The sequence below is a fragment of the Schistocerca gregaria genome, chromosome 7 (genome assembly GCF_023897955.1).
Source record: "Schistocerca gregaria isolate iqSchGreg1 chromosome 7, iqSchGreg1.2, whole genome shotgun sequence".
Taxonomy (NCBI): Eukaryota; Metazoa; Arthropoda; class Insecta; order Orthoptera; family Acrididae; genus Schistocerca; species Schistocerca gregaria.
In genome coordinates, this window is record NC_064926.1 from 34,539,548 (window position 1) to 34,546,125 (window position 6,578).

Here is a 6,578-nt window from a genome sequence, read left to right on the forward strand (position 1 = left end):
ACTTACAATGCCATCGGCGAACCTCAAAGTTTTTATTTCATCTCCATGGATTTTAATACCTACTCAGAACTTTTCTTTTGGTTCCTTTATTGCTTGCTCAATACACAGATTGAATAACATCGGGGATAGGCTACAACCCTCTCTCACTCCCTTCCCAATCACCGCTTCCTTTTCGTACCCCTCGACTCTTATAACTGCCATTTTCCTTCTGTACAAATTGTAAATAGCCTTTCGCTCCCTGTATTTTACCCCTGCCACTTTCAGAATTTGAAAGAGAGTATTCCAATCAACATTATCAGAAGCTTTCTCTAAGTCAACAAATGCTAGAAACGTAGGTTTGCCTTTCCTTAATCTTTCTTCTAAGATAAGTCATGGGGTCAGTGTTGCCTCACGTTTTCCTGCATTTCTACCGAATCCAAACTGATCTTCTCCGAGGTCAGCTTCTATCAGTTTTTCCATTCGTCTATAAAGAATTCGCGTTAGTATTTTGCAGCTGTGACTTACTAAATTGATAGTTCGGTAATTTTCACATCTGTCAACATCTGCTTTCTGTGGGATGATAATTATTATATTCTTCTTGAAGTCTGAGGGTACTTCACCTGTCTCATACATCTTGCTCACCAGATGGGAGAGTTTTGTCAGGACTGGCTCTCCCAAGGCTGTCAGTAGTTCGAATGGAATGTTATCTACTCCGGGGGCCTTGTTTCGACTCAAGTCTTTAAGCGCTGTGTCAAACTCTTCACGCAGTATCATATCTCCCATTTCATCTTCATCTACATCCTCTTCCATTTCCATAATATTGTCCACAAGTACATCGCCCTTGTTTAGACCCTCTTTATACTCCTCCATCTTTCTGCTTTCCCTTCTTTGCTTAGAACTAGGTTTCCATCTGAGTTCTTGATATTCATGCCAGTGGTTCTCCTTCCTCCAATGGTCTCTTTAATTTTCCTGTAGGCAGTATCTATCTTACCCCTTGTGAGATAAGCCTCTACATCCTTACATTTCTCCTCTAGCCATCCCTGCTTAGCCATTCTGCATTTCCTGTCGATATCATTTTTGAGACCTTTGTATTCCTTTTTGCCTGCTTCATTTATTGCATTTTTTATATTTTCTCCTTTCATTGATTAAATTCAATATTTCTTCTGCTGCCCAAAGGTTTCTACTTGCCCCCGTGTTTTAACCTATTTGAGCCTCTGCTGCCTTCACTATTTCATCCTTCAAAGCTACCCATTCTTCTTCTAATGTATTTCTTTCCCTATTCCTGTCAATTGTTCCCTTATGCTCTCCCTGATTCTCTGTACAACCTCTGGTTCTTTCAGTTTATCTAGGTCCCATCTCCTTAAATTCCCACCTTTTTGCTGTTTCTTCAGTTTTAATCTACAGTTCATAGCCAATAGATTGTGGTTAGAGTCCACATCTGCCCATGGAAATATCCTACAATTTAAAACCTGGTTCCTAAATCTCTGTCTGATCATTATATAATCTATCTGATACCTTTTTAGTGTCTCCAGGGTTCTTCCATGTCTGCAACCTTCTTCGATGATTCTTGAACGAAGTGTTAGTTATGATTAAGTTATGCCCTGCGCAAAATTCTACCAGGCTGCTTCCTCTTTCATTTATTAGCCCCAATCCGTATCCACCTACTATTTTTCCTTCTCTCCCTTTTCCTACTCTCGACTTCCAGTCACCCACGACTATTAAATGTTCTTCCCCCTTCACTACCTACATAATTTCTTTTATATTCTTATACATTTCATAAATTTCTTCGTTATCTGCAGAGCTTGTTGGTATATAAACTTGTACTACTATAATAGACTTGGTATTCGTATCTATCTCGGCCACAATAATGCGTTCACTATGCTGTTTGTAGTAGCTTACCCGTACTCCTAGTATTTTATTCATTATTAAACCTACTCCTGCATTACCCCTATTTGATTTTATATTTATAACCCTGTATTCACCTGACCAAAAGTCTTGTTACTCCTGCCACCGAACTTCACTAATTCCCGCTATATTTAACTTTAACCTATCCCTTTCCCTTTTTACATTTTCTACCCTACCTCCCCGATTAAGGGATCTGACATTCCACCCTCCGATCCGTAGATTGCCAGTTTTCTTTTCCCTGATAACGGCGTCCTCTTGATTAGTCCCCGCCCGGAGATCCGAATGGGGGACTATTTTACCTCCCGAATATTTTACCCAACAGGACGCCATCATCATTTAATCATACAGTAAAGCTGCATGCCCTCGGGAAAAATTATGGCTGTAGTTTCCCCTTGCTTTCAGCCATTCACTGTACCAGAACAGCAAAGCCATTTTGGTTAGTGTTACAAGGTCAGATCAGTCAATCATCCAGACTGTTGCCCCTGCAACTACTGAAAAGGCTGCTGCCCCTCTTCAGGAACCACAGGTTTGTCTGGCCTCTCAACAGATACCCCTCCGTTGCGGTTGCACCTACAGTACGTCATCTGTATTGTTGAGTGTTGAGGCACGCAAGCCCCCCACAAACGGCAAGGTCCATCGAGGGGGGGGGGGGGCAAATAACCTTACATTCGATAATCTAACTATGCAGACTCATAAAAGCCATACAATTTGTGTAAGAATTTCTTAGATCGTCGCTGAGCAGCGACTACCTGATATTTCAAAGAATATCTTCCGCGCCACGGCGCAAAATACGATTTGTTCATAAATTGTATCGATAGAGAAATTTTGTGTTTCTAAATTTTTGACAGCTGAAGAATTATAACCCTCTTGTGTTACCACAGTCCTGATATATTTTTTAAAGAAGGCGGACGCATATATGGCGTGGTCCTCAAATATCTAATTAGTTATTATAAAAGATTACTATTGTGCAGTCATATGTAAGAATTTATGTGTGCAGCTGAGATGAAATATCGAAAATGTTAAAGGATTTTATTTAAAGAAACAGCCAGGTACAATTGGTGAAAAAGGTATAATATTATGATGAAATAAACAAAACCCTATGTAGCTTGTAGAGACATTGAAATGGAAAACGTGTGAAATAATAATGAAAATATCATGTCAGTTTCATAGTTTGAAAGCATTTTAGCATTATATAGGTACTTCTATGTCTACGTTTATTTTTGCGACAGTGCCAGTTATCTCCACTTAACGTATATAGCTCTTGATTGTGAATAGTGATACTCTCCTCGTTCTTGTAGATGATAAGAAACCCTGTGACCAAAACACAGATGAAGATGAACTGCACAAAGACAATTTGTACTAATGATCTTAATAATGAATATTTTCTTTAGTATGGTAACTTTATGAAACGTCCAGTGTACATTACTATATGACTACTCAGTTTCAGCAATAGCCATTTACTAAAAGTCCCTAATATTACGAGTGACATGAGGACGGAAGTAATACCTCCGGTATTCATCCCCTCCTCATGGCAGGCAGTGTAATATTAGTGCCTGTTCCGATAGCTTAAATAAACTTACATGCCATGATCCAACCACGCAGGCTCATAAAAGCCACATAATTTGTCTAAAAATATCTTAGATCGTCGCTGTGCAGCGACCACTTGATATTTCAAAGAATACCTTACCCGCCCCGGCGCAGAATACGAATTGTTCATAAATTGTATCGATAGAGATATTTTGTGTCTCTTATTTTTTGACAGCTGAAGAACAGTAATCCTCTTCTGTTACCACAGTCCTGATATATTTTTTTGAAGACGGCGGACGCGTATATGGCGTGGTCCGCAATCGCTAATTACTTATTATAAAATATTACTATTGTGCAGCGCTATGTAGGAATTTATGTGTGCAGCTAAGATTGTAAGTAGGCTGTTTAGGATCTTATATTGGTAACGCCGCCACCACGTAGCAGTAGTTCGAGTAACGAAGATTTTTGGTGAGGTAAGTGATTTGTGAAACGTATAGGTTAATGTTAGTCAGGGCCATTCTTTTGTAGGGATTTTTGAAAGTCAGATTGCGTTGCGCTAAAAATAATATGTGTCAGTTTAAGCATAGTCATGTATAATTATTAAAGGGAACGTTTCATAAGACGAAATGTCGAATTTGTTAAAGGACCTCATTTAAAGAAACAACCAGCAAGATATAAATATGAAATGTACGAAGCCTGTTGTTAGCAATACTGACTAAGGTAATTAAATTGGTTAATGTGTTCTCAAATGCTGTAGTGCCTGCTGATTACTTGAAGTATTTCTATGCTGTCCATCTCCTATTAATGGCAACAGAAATAACGGTGATTTTATAGGTTTCATACAGCTACCAGGGACCGACTGCATGTCGGAAAACGTCGTAGTTAAGGCAGAAGGCGCATTGCTTTTAACCTTGTTTGTGATATAAATCCAATTTCTTTTAATGTGTAGTGTAGAATAGCAAAGAAAATTTCCAGTTCTGTTTGGCCTCTTAGGTTTCTCTGTTCGTAGTTGTTATGTCTCACATCCGGTCGTGATCGAACATGATCACGACACAAATAAATTAAGTAGCAATGTGAACTCTGTTCTTAGTACTTGCCTCCGGCAAACGATTTCTGGTGATATATAAACTATCAAATACAGTAATTAAGTTTTTAAAAAGTCATTGCTCTTCCCACCAAGAAGTGGTGCAAAACTCAAAACAGATTTCTGAATCTTCACAAGGGAACAATAATTTACTCAAAATATAAATATAAAAAAATAAAAACACCACACACCGTATTATGAAGTACATCTCGTGTGTAATGTGGCTTTACTTTTCCTCTTAATTTGAGCCCTGACTGCATTCAGTTTAACGTTAAGTTTAGGTGAGTGCCTTGTGAAGTGTGAGGAAGAGAATTAGATGGAGCCTCGGAATCATCTTTAGTTGTGTCTATAACGCTTGGCACCTTAATATTATACCACGAGTTATCTCGTTTTTATTATTCTCATAGAAATTCAAAATGCCGAGTATATTCAGCCAACTTAAGTACACACCTTCGAAAAAATAAAATCCCTTTCAGCAGTGATATTATAAGTGTTCGGTTGCCAGAGAGCATCTGGACCTATATTTATAGCTTGGCTACCATGTTTTGGATGACATAGTTTGCCACTAGATATCATCTTGATGCGTGCACTTTCGGATACTCGACAATAAAACAAGCGCTTTGAGCATCTCTCCTACACTGTTGGTTAGTCACCGTTCTCAAAAAGCGGCCGTGCTGTTAGCTATGATTTCTTCGGTACCGGCAGCTTATCTCTAAGTATATGCGTACACAGGAGTCTCATTGCCGTTAGCGCAGCAGTATGTTGACCGATCTTGTTGGGCTTCCACGCTATGCAGCCGTCTGGACACTTCTATGGTAAGCTACTTGCGAGGTTCCCGAGCTGGCATTCTACATCGAGCTACATCCAGCAGCGGAGGCGCAACAAACCTCTTGAAGGGGTGTCTTCGTCGACGTCTCTCATTCGTGGCTGCGACTGTCAGCGACTTCCTTTAACTTGTGGTACTGGCTGCATTCTGGGACCTCACTCTTCGGACGACACCTAGAACATAGAACTACTTTAACCTAACTAACCTAAGGACATCACAAACATCCATGCACAAGGCAGGATTCGAACCTGCGACCGTAGCGGTCGCGTGGTTCCAGACTGTAGCGCCTAGAATCACTCGGTCACTTCGGCCGGCTAATATTTAAACACGCAGGGATGATCTGCTGCGGAGCTCCATGTTCAATACTGTATGACTGTATGATGAACTTGTCAAGTGCCCCCAACTTCACCAGGTGACATGCAATATCGCGATGACCAGGGGCCATAATGTTTTGGGTGTTCAGTCTATTTATAAACATAGCGCTAATTTCAAATATTTTTGAACAAAGATCCATGTTGGCTGCACTGCTCCTACACTGAGGTTGGCTATTCGATTTTATGGGCCATTAAAATACAAAGTTTTGATTGTGCAATTAGCCAGTTATTACTGATAAATGGTGTGATAGCTACTTTTGTATTACCGCTGGCCAATCGGGATTTGATATTAGCAAGGAATCATGATTTAAATTCTGCACCACGCTAACGCTCCCTTTCCCCGAACGTGATTATACATTGGTGTGGTTTTGATTATCTGAACATAATACCAATCTTTTCCATTTCTCTTTTGATAAGAAGCTCCAGTTTTAAGGAGGAGGGAAACTAATTGGGGCACGGGCACAGGAAACCACTTTGTATGAACATGATTGTATTCATTTTACATTACTCACGAAAACCTTTGCTTGCCACACCCGTCGATACCAGACCAAAAGACAATAAATAAGCAGCTACTATCTGTGGGACGGGTGATAAGGAGAAAAGGAAGATAGTCGATACATGAAATACATATGTGCTCACAAATTGCGCATTCACTTCACTGGACACAAGAACATTGAAAAAATTATGTCTTGCATTCATATATATAAATACACTCCTGGAAATGGTAAAAAGAACACATTGACACCGGTGTGTCAGACCCACCATACTTGCTCCGGACACTACGAGAGGGCTGTACAAGCAATGATCACACGCACGGCACAGCGGACACACCAGGAACCGCGGTGTTGGCCGTCGAATGGCGCTAGCTGCGCAGCATTTGTGC